The following is a 15,000-nucleotide window of genomic DNA, read 5'->3' as shown; positions in this document are numbered from 1 at the left end:
CCTCAGCACCAGCAAGTCCAGCCCTTGATGGACACGCATTCTTAGCGGTGGCACAGCTCCCATTCCACCAGGGACCCACCACACTGCAGCCCTTGGGAACATCCAGGGTGGCTCTGGATCCAGAGGAGACCTTTCCTGATGGACACAGGGGCCTCTCCATCCACTCAGAATCTTACACCTAAAGGTGTTAGGGAATATTTTAATTATTAAGGCACTAAGTGGGAAAGATGAGCCGGAGTGTTTTCTTTAGCCACTATTAGCAGATGTGGGGGATGGGTTTAAAATGCAGGAACTTTTATTTGCTCACAATTGTGATTTTAATTTATTGGGAAGGGACTTGATGGCTTCCAGAGGATGCAAACACAATTCTGCCCTGGGCTGGCAACAAGAGCTAGAAGGGAAAATGCTCAAGACATGGACGGTCCTTCTGCAGGGATGCACGGAAGCACCGGCCTGATTGGGGCAAGCCTTGCAGGAAATATCAAAGGAATTGACCTCACCCCCAGGGACTGGCTTCATGCAGGATGTGGATGACTTGATCCAGTCAGGAGGACAAGGAGAAGAGGTAGAGGAAGCCTCTGTGAAATGGCTTCATTTTCAGGCTAAAAAGCAGCTTTGAGTAGCTGAAAAAAAAGAAAGGGCAAATGGTAGAGAAAATAGTCAAGAATTCGAGACCTGTTTTGACTGAAGCTTTGTCTTGTATTGACCCTGAGAGGGTTCAAGGAATCTAAGAAATAATGTTACCCAGGACTAAAATAGTGCTGCAGCAATTCTTACAATTAACAGGGAATTGCGGGAGCTGGATTGAGGATTCCCTCTTCTAGCCAGAACATTGCATGAATTTTTTACCCCCAGATAGTCTCAATGTTATGGGGTGGACATAAGAAAGAGAACAAAACTTAACAAAATGGAAAAAATAAAATGATTGATGCCCCAGCCATGGCTCTTCCAGACTCAGAAATCTGAACTGGAAGGGAATATTAAACAGGCCACCCCTGAGCCTGCACTGAAGGCAACGCAGCAGCAGCCAGGGCTCCCCAGCGGGGGAAGCCCCTGCGCCTGCCCACAGATCCTCTGCTCAAATCCTCCGCCTGGGCACCCTTCTTTGCCATCTCCAGCCACTGCGGGACAATCCTTGCTCTCACTCTTGCAGCTTCAGGCCTTTCTGTGCCTGCCCTCGCCACAGCTGCTGGGGAAGGCACCGGGACAATTCCACTCTGCCTCTCAATTCCACTCACACTCTGCCCTGCCTGGGATTACAGTCTGGGAAAATAGACCAACTTGAAAATGGCTTCAAATCTAATTTCTCTAAAGGGACTTGGTTTGCCTTTGCCTTGGGGAAAGGAATTTTAATCCTTCTTTTCCACCACTCAGCAGAGATGAAATTAACATCTCAACAGACTGGGAATAGCCCAAAAGATTCCATCAGCTAACATCAACCAACACCTGCCCCAGACACTTCCCCAGGCACAGCTGGAGACACCTGGTCTGGAAAAGGCTGAGCAGGAAATCCAGGAGTGCCCACCTAATTCCCATCACAGGCACAGAAATCCGGCTGCAACAGGAAACCAAATCCTAACAACTCCACACCTTCAAACCAATGAACAATAAACCAATGGATTTCTATAGGGTCAGAGTGTATGAATTTAGAAAAATCTAGTCAAACTCATGTGTCATGGAATGATTTTCTCTGCACACCCAGCCTAAGTGTGCATGAAATTATTCCTGTTGCACGTTCTGGCCAGAATCAAGTAATGCCTTATTTCTCTAAAGACATTGTGGTGAGTTTTTGCTTTTCACAGTTTCAGTGAAAAGATTACACCATTAGAATACATTTTCATAATAATTTTACTTCTATATTGTCGGTTCTGTTTGGGCCAGTGGTGTGAGAATCAGTTTTCAGTCCTAGGAGAAGGAAAAGAAAACACTTGATTGCTTTCTCATTTTTGTTTTATATTTGAACGTGACTCTTAGTGATGACAAAATGATGGTATGAGTTTTTCAATGTTCACCTTTAAGCTGCACTTTGAAAACTAGAAGAGCTTAAAAGTTGGCGCTTTAACACATAAACAGTTAATAAAATATTGTTTAAAAAAAAAAATAACAGATTCTGTGGGGGCCACGTGTGAGTCACGGGATGTCTGCCCTGGAAGGGAAGCTTTGTTCCAGGCAGCCAGGAGAGGAGCTTTAGAAATGCAAATTAACACTGATGACCCAAAGCCTGCACAATGGCCCAGGGGCTTCCTGCCTGCAGGAGGAATTGGGCTGATTCCCTCTGCCCCTCAGCCCAAGCTCTGCCTGCTTGCACAGATGGAATTTGCACAGATAAAGGCACAGCCCATTGTGAGGATATCTGACTCTGCAGCAGAAATTGGTTAAGTTGCAAAGGAAAACAGAAAATGGAGAATGTTGTGAAAACTTCACTAAAACAAGTGGGGGAGAATCATCCCTGTCCCCACTCCAACATGTGCTGTCTCTGTCTATGTTATATAGGGTGTATCAGACCACTGGGGTTTATTTGCTACCACAAGTTCAGGGAAATCAGTTGGGAATCCAAGTATGTGATGATTTAATGAGAGAAAAGCTGACAATTGATGCAGCCCTGGCTGGAGGGAGCACCCAAAAATGGGGAAAAGATGGACAGCCACCAGAACAAATCCTGAAACACCATGGACCAGACCCTGGGAACCCTGATGAATTCATAGCAGGTACCAGAGAAACCATTTCTCATTTCAATGGCATAATTAGATTACAGGATGTCATTGAAATAATAACCAACCAGACAGCTCCAGCTCCTGACCTTCCCCTCAACCAATCCACTCAGATGAGGAACACAACATTTCACTGTGGGATGGGATCACATGATCTATTAGCAGAAGGAGACAGGATTTCTGGAAAAGTAAATGACTCAAACTGCGGTTGACAAATAGATGAGAACAGACACCAAAGGCAACAAGAAAGCAGCTCATGAACCAGACCAAATGAGGAAAGGATGGGAATGGGAAACGTTTTTGTGCTTCCCCGGCAGACCATGGGTTAAACAAATGCCAGACAGAGTTCTCCCCCTTCAAACCCACACCCCAAAAATCCTGTAACTCAGGGATTCCTCACAGAAAAAAATCTGCTAGGGTCTTCCTGAATTGAGTGAAAGGGGGGATGGGACCCCCAGACGGAGCAGGAGGGGTCTGGAACCCCCAAATCCAAGCACGGAGGAGAGGGTTGAAGATTGGAGGGATGATTGGGAAGGGGCAAGAGTGGGAAAAAGAGAGGGCTGGGACCTCCAAAGCGTGGGGGAGGCTGCTGGGAAACCCAAATTGCATTGAGAGGGGTCAATGGACTGGGAGAAGGATGAGAAAGGGGGAGAGGGGAGAGGGAAAGGTGGGGCTGGGATGAAAGAAACGTGGTTCCCTGTCCCGCAGCACTCGATCCCTGGAGCGATTCCCTGCGTCTTGTGGGGAGGAAGATCTGCACTGGGGGGTCCCCAAGCCCCCTGCCCATCCCAGCGTGTCCATCTCGCTGGTGCCCTCCAGCTCCCAGCCCGGCCCCGGCCGCCTGCTCTGCTCCCTGATGGATTTCTCCCCTGCCCACATCCAGCTGAGCTGCTCTCAGGGCCAGCAGCATCTCTCGGGCCACGTGCTGGCCACTGCCGTGCTCCCCAGCGGGGACTGGAGCCAGCAGCTCCTGGTGCTGCTGGAAACCGCCCCCGGCAATGCGGGCTCAGCTCCAGCTGCCAGGTGGAGCACGGCAGCCTGGAGCACCCCCTGAGCCGGCACTGGGGCACGGCCCGGCCCCCACAGCGCCGGGGGCAGGGGTTGGCAGGACACGGAGGGGATTTGGGGCTCCTGGGCTTAACTGGCAGCCCCTCCTTGAGAACCCCTCTCCCCCTGGCCCAGCTCCCCTCATCCCCCTCTCCCAGCCCTTTCCCACCGGCTCCCGGCCCCGCTCCGCTCACCCCAGAGCTCCTCGCCAGCAGCCGAGAGATGGAGGAGGAGGAGGGGAAGGAGGGGAAAGCGGAGGAGCGGGAGGAAGAGGAGGGGTAGAGGAGGAGCAGGAACTGCAAAAGGAGCAGCAGAGGAGGCCCCATGAAACAAAGAAATTAAGAATTAAGAAGAAATGTTTAAAAGGGGTGTCTGACAAAAACCAGACCCTGACACCCTAATCCACAAGAACAGGAAAAAGAGTCAGACTGCAAGATAAGATAAGGAGCTGGAATACACAAACAAGATGCAAAGACAAAGGCACCACAGGATAAAGGAGATTCCTGGACCCTAAGCCGGAGGAAACGGATTTGAAGTCCCCCTCCCCAAAAAAAAGCGGCCAAAGGACTGAAAGGGGCACAGGGCTAATTTTAATATGAAGTGAAGACAGACGGGGTTAGGAAATTAATATGTATTAGCCGTATCGTGTAAACCTGCTCTGTAAAGGATAAAAAGGGGAAAACCCAATCAAAAGGGTGTGCATGCATTTTGGAGGAGATATCCCCCATGCACCTCAGCGCTGAATAAATTCATACCTGCTCTTATAACTACTCTGTGAGTTATAGAGCTCCTTTTATTCCGCAAATCACCCAGGTGCGTCCATCGCTCTCTGGATCTGCAGCCCCTTCGCGCCGGGAGCATCGGGCCCCGCAGCCCGCAGCTCACCGGGGACGGGAACCTCACCCCGAAGGTCTTGGGCCGTCCTGGCAGGATTTGTTTGCAGGGGAAGGGATATTTGGAGCTCACTCGAAGTAGCTTTGGGGACCCCTGTTCCTTTTCTGGGCATGGGCCGGGCAGAGCGATGTCTGGATCTTGCAGGACTCCAAAGCTGAGCTGAGATGCCCGGTACCGGCAGGGGGAGGGGAGCAGCGAAAAGGGGGGAGCCCCGGGAGTGCCGGAGCCTGAAATGGGGGCCTGGAGATGGGGGACCCCGAGAGCCAGGAGTGAGGGGAGCCTGGAGAAGGGGCAGCCCGGAGAAGGGATGAGCCTGCAGAGGGGGAAGCCCTGGGACACCAAAGTGGGGACCCCAGAGAAGGTGAACCTCAGGGAGGGAATTTTTCCTCTCAGTCCTGATGCTTTGGAGATTTTCATGGATACAAGACACCTGAAGACTTCTAGAGATGGACTTGGGCAGGAGGAACCCTGAATCCTAGGTGGTCACCCCTTGTTTTTTCCCCAAACCAGACTTCTCATGCCCAAGCATTAGACAAATGGAGGAGAAGAAGGCAGAGAGGAAGATGCTCTGGGACCTCCAGGCAACAACAGTCAGTACAACAGTGGAGGCAAAAGCATTATCACCAAATCCATCTGCCCAGAGGGCAGAACTGGTTGCCTTAACCAGAACACTAGAATTAAGTGAAGGGAAAAGGGTAAACATATGGACTGGCTCAAAACATGCTTTTGGAGTAGTGCATGTACACAGAGCACTGGGGAAAGAAAGAGGACTGCTGTCTTCTCAAGGCACACACATTAAACATCAAGATGCAGTCCTGCAATTAATAAAAGCAGTACAAAAGCCTGACCAAGTAGCAATCATGGACTGTAAAGCTCACCAATCAGGAAGCTCCAAAATTCATGTGGGAAATCGGAAAGCAGACTGGACAGCCCGACAAGCTGCTCGAGAAGTGCAAACTGCAATGGCATTGATACCTTTAAAAACTAATGTATCTCAATTCAATTTACCCCCAGAACCAAAATATTCAATAGAGGATGAGAAATTGGGACGCTCACTGAATGCACAGAAGAATTCAGAAGGGTGGTATGTGACTACACAGGGACAAGTAGTGGTACCCCCCTTGAGAATGAGAGAACTTCTACAAATTAAACATAACAAATGTCACTGGAGTGCAGAGGCATTGGTGAAATTGTTAAAACAAAATTTAATTTCAGTACGGATGTTAACAATGGCAAAATCAGTAAAATCAAAATGTGAAATTTGCTTAAAGAACAATCCAGTGGCTAGATGACAGGCACAATTAGGGAAAATTCGGGTAGGAGTAGGACCAGGAGATTACTGGCAAGAAGATTTTGTAGAATTAGCAAGAACTCGAGGATACAAATATCTATTGGTAGGGGTTGACACATTTTCAGGATGGCCAGAAGCTCTTCCCTGTCACACAAACCAAGCAAAGGAGACAGTCAAGTGGTTAGTGCAAGAAATCATTCCAAGATTTGGGGTGCCTCTAGGAATATCATCAGATAGGGGCCCACATTTCACAGCCACAGCAGTGAGGGAGGTGAGTAGGTTACTGGGAATAGCTTGGGCTCTCCATACACCATGGAGACCCCAATCCAGTGGACAGGTAGAGAGGATGAATCAGACATTGAAGAGGCAAATCAGCAAAAGATGCCAAGAGGCTAAATTGCAGCAGCCACAAGCTTTACCAATAGCACTGCTGAGGATTCGGATAAATCCTAGAAGCGGGATGTCAGTCAGTCCATATGAGATATTGGATGGGAAACCATATGAATGCCCTGAACCTAATCCAAATGTACATGTTACAGGGAAGCAAGAGGTGTAGAATTATGTTCTGTCTCTTGGAAAAGCTCGAGCTCGACTTCGGAGCACCCTTGTGTGGAACAGGCCGCTGACTCTTGAGAATCCAGTTCATGACATCCCCCCGGGAGATGAAGTGTACGGTAAAAGCTGGAAGGAAGAACCATTAAAAGAAAGGTGGAATGGACCCTATCAGGTACTGTTAACTACCTTGACAGCAGTCAAAGGAGCTGGACTGGATCCCTGCATACATTACACCAGGGTGAAGAAGGTTTCCCCTGCACTGTGGACTGCACAAACTGTAGGGCCAACAAAGCTGCAGATAAAGCGGGTTTGATTGTTTCAAATGTCTAGGGTGCTAGTGACTGTAATGGTGATTATTTCATGGCCTTTAGTGCCATCAGTAGGAATCAATGTTACCTTGGGATGTGAAATGCAAAAGGATCAGCTGACAACTCTTCATTTTAGAATGAAGAGGGATATTGGGGTGCAGCCAGAAACACAAGTGATAAAAGTCTCTAATACTATTCAGGCAGAAAATGGGATGATTGGATTAATTCAAGATTTGGCCAACATGCAAAACACCAGCAAAATAACTGCCTGTCTGTCAATACCAAAGGCAGCAGGAGACCCAATAAATTGGGGAATTATAACATCAGAATTACCTGAAATACAAAAGAATAAAAATAAAAATGTGAGCTGTGTATTGCACATAGATTACGAGTACCCAAATAAGACAGTGTTTGAAAATGCTGTGAAGCCAAAGTATTCATCTACATGGGATTGTCATGAAAATGGAGGAAAGTATGAACCAAAACTAGGCTGGTATGGGGGATTAGGGAATTATGGATTGTGTTATGAAAAGATAGCAAAGGTCATTAAAGAAAAGATTCCAGTATCGAAGTGGAAGTGTGAAGGACAGGAAGGAAAAGATCGGGCTGAAGCTTGGGACAGTGCATGGGCAATGAGTGGGCTTCAGAAATTCCAATCTATGGCAGATAGCCCTTGGTGCATTAAGTGGGAAGGCTCTGAAAATGAAACAGATCCAGGGGTATGGAACACTGCAACCAGTAGTAGAATGGAGGCAGACAAAGTGAATTGGTGGGTATGGAACAAAGCTTAGGACTGTACTTCTGATGATGAAGAAATAAAACAAATGCCACCACTTGTGGTAGCTCTGAAAATTGGATGTGCCTGCAGAGGAATCAAACATAAACAAGGGGAAATAAATGACAAGATAGGACAAGTGATCCAAAAGGTAATATGTAGCAAAAGAACAATTCAGAGTCCAGGCCAATTTGGATGGGCAGCAAGTGATGGCACCTGGACAACACATTTGCCTGTAGGTGAAAAAGTAAAAGAGATTACTTTAGGCCTCCCCACCTTATGCCCAATTTGGAAAAGGTCCCCATTCAAGGGAGAACATGAACTTCTGCAAATAAGCATGAGACGAGAAGTTCAGGAAAACACAGCTGAAGATGAAGAAAGATGGCAGGAACCCTCCAGTAGTGTAAAATTTGAGTGGGCCCTGGAATCCTTGTTTGGTCCAATAGCAAATCATAACAAATAGAAAGATGTTTTACAAACTTACAGGCCAGGTAGAAAGATTGGCAAGAGTTACCAAAGAGGGATTTAGAGAGCTAAATGTACAATTACAAGCCACAACTAAAATGACCCTGCAAAACAGATTGGCTTTAGATATGTTATTGTTGAAAGAACACGGAGTGTGCGGGTACCTAAAAGGACAAATTGATCACTGCTGCATCCACAGCCCAAATGGAACTGCAGATGTAGAACACAACATTAATCCGTTAAAACAAATAGAACATGAAGCACAGAAAGAGAGGGAAGATCTGACCACAAGTTGGGTAGATAAAAGTTTTGAAGGGTTAGGATGGAATGTGAGCTCCTGGATCAAATCTATTCTTGAGATTCTGATAATCCTACTATTTGTGTTCTTAGTAATCTAGTTACTCTGTGAAGTTTTAAAAGAAGAAATAAGGAAAAGAGTGTCCTGGAACCAGAAGATAATAAAGGCGCTGACACGGGACAGAGATCCACATCCGCATTTGTCATCTCCAAGTCCTCCAGAGTGTAACAACGCTTACGACAACTGTGCATTCAAAGATGAACATCAAGTATAAACACAGAAAAAAGGACTGTATAGAGTGAAAGCATTACACTTATTATAGTAAAGTGAAATATTTTCAAAGGAGGGAAATATGTTACTATGGCGTTAAAAGTTTCTGAAAATGTTTCTTAAAATCATGTAGAGGTAGGCCACAAGAATGTTTGGTATTAGGGATGATCTAGCAAGCTGAAATGTTTACGGTAACGGGAACTGGTACTTGGGGTCTCCAAGATACCCACCCACAGATAAGATCTGGACACGTTCATACAAGGATGAGCTAACTCTCATGAAGCAATATAGATAAAGTTAATGAAAATTTAGTAATGAAGCAATATCGATAAGGTTGTTACAGTGATTACTGCTACAGCTGAAATTGTAGAAATATGTGCACGTTGGACAAAGACAATGGAGCTAGATTTGGGTTGCTGATACTCCCAGTTCCTGCACGCTTCAATAAAGTACCTGGATATAATCAGTCTGTGATTATGTGTGTTCCGGAACGCTAACAAAGACAGATCAAAAACTTCCAAAACACAAAACATCTGGTATCCCTCCAAAATAGAAAGATTCTGCCCTCACAAAAAAAAAAAAAAAAAATCACCAACATTCACCGCAATAAAGCTCAGAAAACACCAAGATTCAGTCCCGGGAAAATCGTGCATCTCCCTGCCCGGGCACTCGCTGCATGGGGGGGTGAGGGGGGCAATGAGGCCGGGCCGGAGCAGGGGGTGCCTGAGAGAGGCCCCGAGCCCGGCAGAAGCCCCTGCACAGCCATGCAAGTGGCTCCTGGCCGCACTCGGGGATCCCCCTGGCCATCCCCGCTGGAGCAGCCTGCTCCTGAGGGACTCTGGCCCCTGCGAGGGACCCCAGGCTGCAGCAGGACAAGGATTCCTGGCCCTCAGGGGGAGGCAGTGACATGACCTGACTGTGACCCCCATCCCTGTGCCTCTGGGCGGGGAGGGGGACGGAGAGGGGCACAAAGTTAAGCCCGGGAAGGAGGGACAGCTGGGGGGAAGATGGATTTCCGTAAGAATTACTTTACTTCTCGTTTTCTTGTCCTGACATGTTGGATAATAAATTCAATTAATTTCCCCAAGTCAGGTGTGCTGTGCCCGTGACCAAGGATTGAACTGTCCCCACCCTCATCCCGACCCCCGAGCCTTTCCTTGTGTGTTCTGCTCCCCGCCCGGGACAGGAAGGAGAGTCACAGAGTTTTGGCCTCGCTCCGGCATGCTCTGCTCCATCCCGGACTCACCCCCAGCTCGCAGCGCCCTCAGCTCCCGGGCACCCCGGGCACCCCGAGCTCCCGGCGCTTCAGCGCAGCGGCGCTTCCTTGGCCTCCTGCCCGGGCCGGGCCCAGCGCCGGGGCCGCTCCTCAGCCCAGGGGGCCGAGAAATGGCGGAGCTCAGCCCAAGGCACGCGAGGCCGTGCCGTGTGCAGAGCCCGCCGCTGGCTGCGATTGGCTGCATCTACCGTCACTCGTGGCTCTGGCGCGCGCTGATTGGGCACAGCGGGGACAAGCCCGGCCCCGCTGGCGCCCCCAGGGCGGCCGTGGGGCAGGAGAGCCGCCATTGCCGGAGCGTCTGTGCGGGCCCGGCAGCGGCGGCAGCAGCGGCCGGAGCCCGGTGAGGCGGCGGCGGAGCTCGGAGGCGGCCCCGGCCATCACAGGTGGGAGCCGCGCTGGGTTCTGCGGGGGCTCGGGGCTCGCTGCGGGCCCGGGAGGGGGCGGCAGGGGGCTGTGGCGGGTGGCTTGTGCCGTGGCCGGCCCGTGTTGGCCCTGGGCTGAGGGCGCTGCGGGAGCGGCTGCCCGCGGTCTCCTTGCCGCTGGGGCCTCGGCAGGAGGCGGTGGCGGAGCAGCGCTGGCTCGTCCCGCTTCGTGTCGGGAGGCCGGAGGTGGCTGCGCTGTGCCCGGGGCCGGGCGGGAAAATTCCCGGCGCCAGAGGTTTGTGTGGCCCAAGGAGCCAGAGGAGCGGTGTGCAAGTGACTTTATTGCTGCCCAAAGGGAGAGGCCATGGGGCATTTGCCGTGCGCTCTCTCCAGTTGTTGGAGGACGCGGCCTCGTTTTTGTCCTGATTTTCCCGGCCGCATGTCCCTGTCCCTTTGCCCAGCACTGGCCGAGGTGCTTGGAAGGTTCAGCCTTCCCGATCCGCCTACTGCATTTCCTTTTTGTATAACATCCGATATTCGTGGCTCTGTGAAATGTTTGTTATTCTGGAAGTTCAGGAATGTATCGGGACTTGGTCTGAGCAGCAGTCCTTGTCAATTAGTAACATTTTCTGAAACTGGTGATTTCTCCCATTGCTTCCTTATGTGTAAGTCCCTGGCCCCATCTCCAAGCAGATTCACTCATTGCCTCTGTTTTTTCTTCCTGGGTGTTCTTTGTTTTTGGGATTGCTATCGGTGGCCTCATTCTCTGTCCTTTTGTAGCCGTTTGTGGCTCAGGAGGCCTGGCTGCCACCTGCATCCCCTTGCTCAGCTGCTGAATGAGCTGCACTCAGCAAGGTGTGGTGCATGGTAAAAAGATGAGAGTTGCTGTAGCACATGAGAGGAGAAACAGCATTTGTTTAACCCGTGGTCTGTGAGGGAACCACAAAAGTGTGTCCCATTCCCATCCTTTCCACGTTTGGACCAGTACAAGAGCTGCTTTTTTATTTCCTTTTTTATCTGTTCCTCCACTTTTCCTTTGTGATCTATTTGCCAAGAGCAGTTTGAGTCATTTACCTTTCCACAAACTCTGCCTCGATTTTCTGCTAAAAGGTAATCTGATCCCATCCCATGGTGAAATGTTGTGTTCCTCATCTGCATGGATTGGTCGGGAAGAAGGTTGGGAGCTGTCTGATTGAGTATGTCAGGAAAATTAATTCACAAATCCCAGAGGTTTATGTCTAAAAAGGATACAGGGGAGTCCTTTGACTTTATTTGAATAAAGGGAGAGGCCATGGGGCATTCCCCTGGGGTCTCTCAAATTTTTGGAAGACACAACCTTGTTTTCATCCCAATTTCCCGGCTCCGTGTCCCTCTCTTTCCCCGCTGCCTGAGGTATTGGAGAGGTACAGACTTCCCGGAATGCCTGATACCTAAGATTCCCCTCTAATGTGTAACCCTCCCTCTTAATTTTTAACTCTTATGGAATTTATGGTTTTCTTGTATTATTTCTTTCATTTTTCAATATTTAATCTCATTTATCAGCAATCCTACAGTCTGTAAAGACAAATAGATATTTTCCATTCATCCATCAGTGGAAACTTTCTCATTGTTTCTTCTATCTCTCGGTGCTGGTTTCATGTATCAGCAGACCCACAGCTTGTTTATAAAGACAAATCTGTCATTCCTCTCAGGTATTTCACTGACAGTTTGTAATCTAATTATGGCATTGAAATGATGAATGGATTCTCTGGCTCCTGATACGAATTCCTTGGGGTTCCCAGGGGCTGGTCCATGGTGTTGCAGTGAGAAATGTGAGTGAAAATAGGAGAAGAAGGTGACAGGAGAAAAGGGCAGGAAAGATGATGGAAAAATTCTAAGAAACATGAGTGCAAAAGGGTGAGAAACATGAGGGGAGAGAAGGGAGAGAATGTGAGGGGAAGAGCATGAGAAACTTAACTATTAAAAACAGTAAAACAGTAAGGAAATGTGAGGGAAACATTGTGGAAACCTGAGGAGGAAAAAAAAAAAAGAGAAAACTGAGGGTGGAAAAAGGCAGAAGATATGAGTGAAAAAAGGGCACAAAATATGAGAGGAAAAGTGTAAGGAACATGAAGAGAAAAGAATGATAAATGTGAAGAAAAAGGTGTGAGAAACATGAGAAGAAAGAAGTGAGAACGCTGAGGAGAAAAGTGAGAAACATAAGGAGAAATTTTGAGAAGGAAAACTGGGATAAGGAGAGAACCAAGAGGGGAGAAAAAGGTGGGAAATGTGAGAGGAAAAGTGTGAGGAACATGAGGTGAAAAGGCTGGGAATCATGAGTAAAAATGATCAGGAGAAGTGTCACAGTCTTGGTTGGGAAAGGGTGGAAATGTGAGGGAGAAAGGACAGGAAATGTGAATGGAGAAAAGGGCAGGAGAAAAGGCACTATTGACAAAAGATCTGTAATAATTCCAAACCCATTCCCCCATACATTTGTCCATTTATTGGACAAGCCCAGGGCTGCTCTGTGTGTCCATCTCTACCTCTGCCTTAATTCCCCTTTGGAAGCGGTGGAACTGGCCGGATCTGTGTCGCTAGAGGACACAAAGTGGAGCACGAGGGTTTGAATCACGAAACAGCCAGAGGTTTATTTCATGAGGCAAAAGCCCTTAAAGCCCTTATTTTGGGGTTTTTCAACCCTTTTTATAAGGTGTTCCAATACAGGTTAGCCTGACTGGTAGAAGAAACAACACCTCCCTCATCCCATTGGTGGGACAAGAGAGAAACACTCTCAGAACATCTGTATGATTATTTTGAGAAACTAAAACCTTGTTTTCACTACAGTCCTTGAGAGAGAAGAAAGTTCTCAACAGACTTTCCCTTGGGAACAGATCAGCCCCTGAGAGCTTGAAACTGTCTCAGGTTCAGAAAATCATGTCCACAGATCTGCCCACCAGCAGCAGCTGCTCCAAGCTGGGAACGTGACTGGCAGTGCTGATTTCCAGAGGCTTCTGTCCCCCAGGTGAAGCCAAGGCAGGGCAGGGTTGAAAAGCGCTGCTGGTGCTGGTGCTGGTGCTGGTGCTGGTGCTGGTGCTGGTGCTGGTGCTGGTGCTGGTGCTGGTGCTGGTGCTGGTGCTGCTCTGTGCCAGAGAGCCCCGGCTGGGCAGGGCACGGTGCCCACGCACTGCGGGCTCTTCCTCCTGCTGGGCACACCTGGGAACAAGTCATGATGACTTGTGGGAAAAACAAGAGCTTTGTGGGGGCTGCACTGCTCCTCACACACTCAGGCCACCTACGGCACAGAGCTTTGGCCCCCAAAAACGTAAACCAGAGGGAAACAGCTGGAAAAGGTTTCATTTCAACCTTTCTTACCTGCTCAACAGAAATGGCCAAAATGAAAGTTACCAAGCAGGGTGTGATCCCCACATCCAGCTCAGAAACAGTTAGAAAGAAGGCAATACTGTATTTCTGCACTGGCTGTGTGGGAAATCCCTTCCCTAACTTGTGCACACCCAGCAATCTCACCTACTCGTTTGTATCCATGGAACTAAGACATACTCAATACTTTGCTGAAGCTCACAGGCTAAACATTCCCCTAAATTATTTGACATATTTAAATCTCATCTCAGAATTTATCAACATGAGAGTAGGGCTGTCCTGAGGGTCTCTGGTAGTCATTGTCATAGGTTCAGGAGGAGACCCATGCACAAAAGAACCCAAGACTCAGATGGGGTTGCAAAGCAAATTTATTCTATTAGTTGCAGTAGCAAATACTGCATACCAACCCCAGCATTCCCAAAAACCCGCTGAGCGGGAGAAGGAGCTGAAGCATCGTCCTCAGCGGGAGGGCAGGTAGGCAGTGCCCTTTCAGGACATCCCCTGCATCAAAACAGTGTGCACCTCGTCCTTCTCACCTCTCCACCCCAGACGCAGGCCTTATATCTCCTGCTCAGGAGTGGCATTTTCCCAGTTCCAGCATCAGCTCCCACAGGGCCAGCATGAGATGAGGCCACAATGGCTCAGAATAGCGACTCCAAGCCAACAAGGCCTCCATTATGCATTGTTCCTCTTTCAAAAGTTAACTGCCCACCGACTGACCAATACATTGCTTCTCTTGCAAGGGTCAAGTTCCCATCCCTTAAACGATACAGTTTTTCTTCATTGTCTTGTCAACCTGCTCAAACATGGATCAAATGTGGCAGGGCCTCAAACACGACTGCAGTCCCTGACACAATCTTTAGGAAACAAGCGTTCCTCCTCTTCTCCTCTGGATGTCAAGAGATTCCTAAAACCACTTTCTTCCTGTGAATGCATTCCAGCTACCTTCTTACCAGGACCACTCTCTTTATTCTCAAGGCTAAGATAGCCACTTGCAGACATGAATCACTGCAGTGGGGGAATACAGGGTTCAGCATTGTTTGTTAAAGCTAATGGAATTCAGGAGCCCTATTTGTTACACTTCAACACCTCTGCTTCCTTTTCTGGGAATTCAACACAAACTTAGTAAGTTCTGCAAGTGCTCTTGCTGCGTAAAGCCACATTGTGTCTTTCATTCAGCAATTCATGAAGAAAACACCAATTGCCTACTGAGACACTTCTGCTCCCTCCCAAATCACTACTCAAGAACAAGCCTCAGGCACATGCCCATAGTCCCTCTCTGCCAGCAGCTCCGAGCTGCATTGCACAGTGCTTGCTGTGCCCCAGAGAGCACCAAGCAGGCTGCCCTGGTGCCCCTGAATATTTCTGCAAACCCTCTGCATTTCACACCT

The sequence above is a fragment of the Cyanistes caeruleus genome, chromosome 31 (assembly GCF_971803275.1).
Source record: "Cyanistes caeruleus chromosome 31, bCyaCae1.hap1.1, whole genome shotgun sequence".
Lineage (NCBI taxonomy): Eukaryota > Metazoa > Chordata > Aves > Passeriformes > Paridae > Cyanistes > Cyanistes caeruleus.
This window is presented reverse-complemented; position numbering follows the sequence as displayed.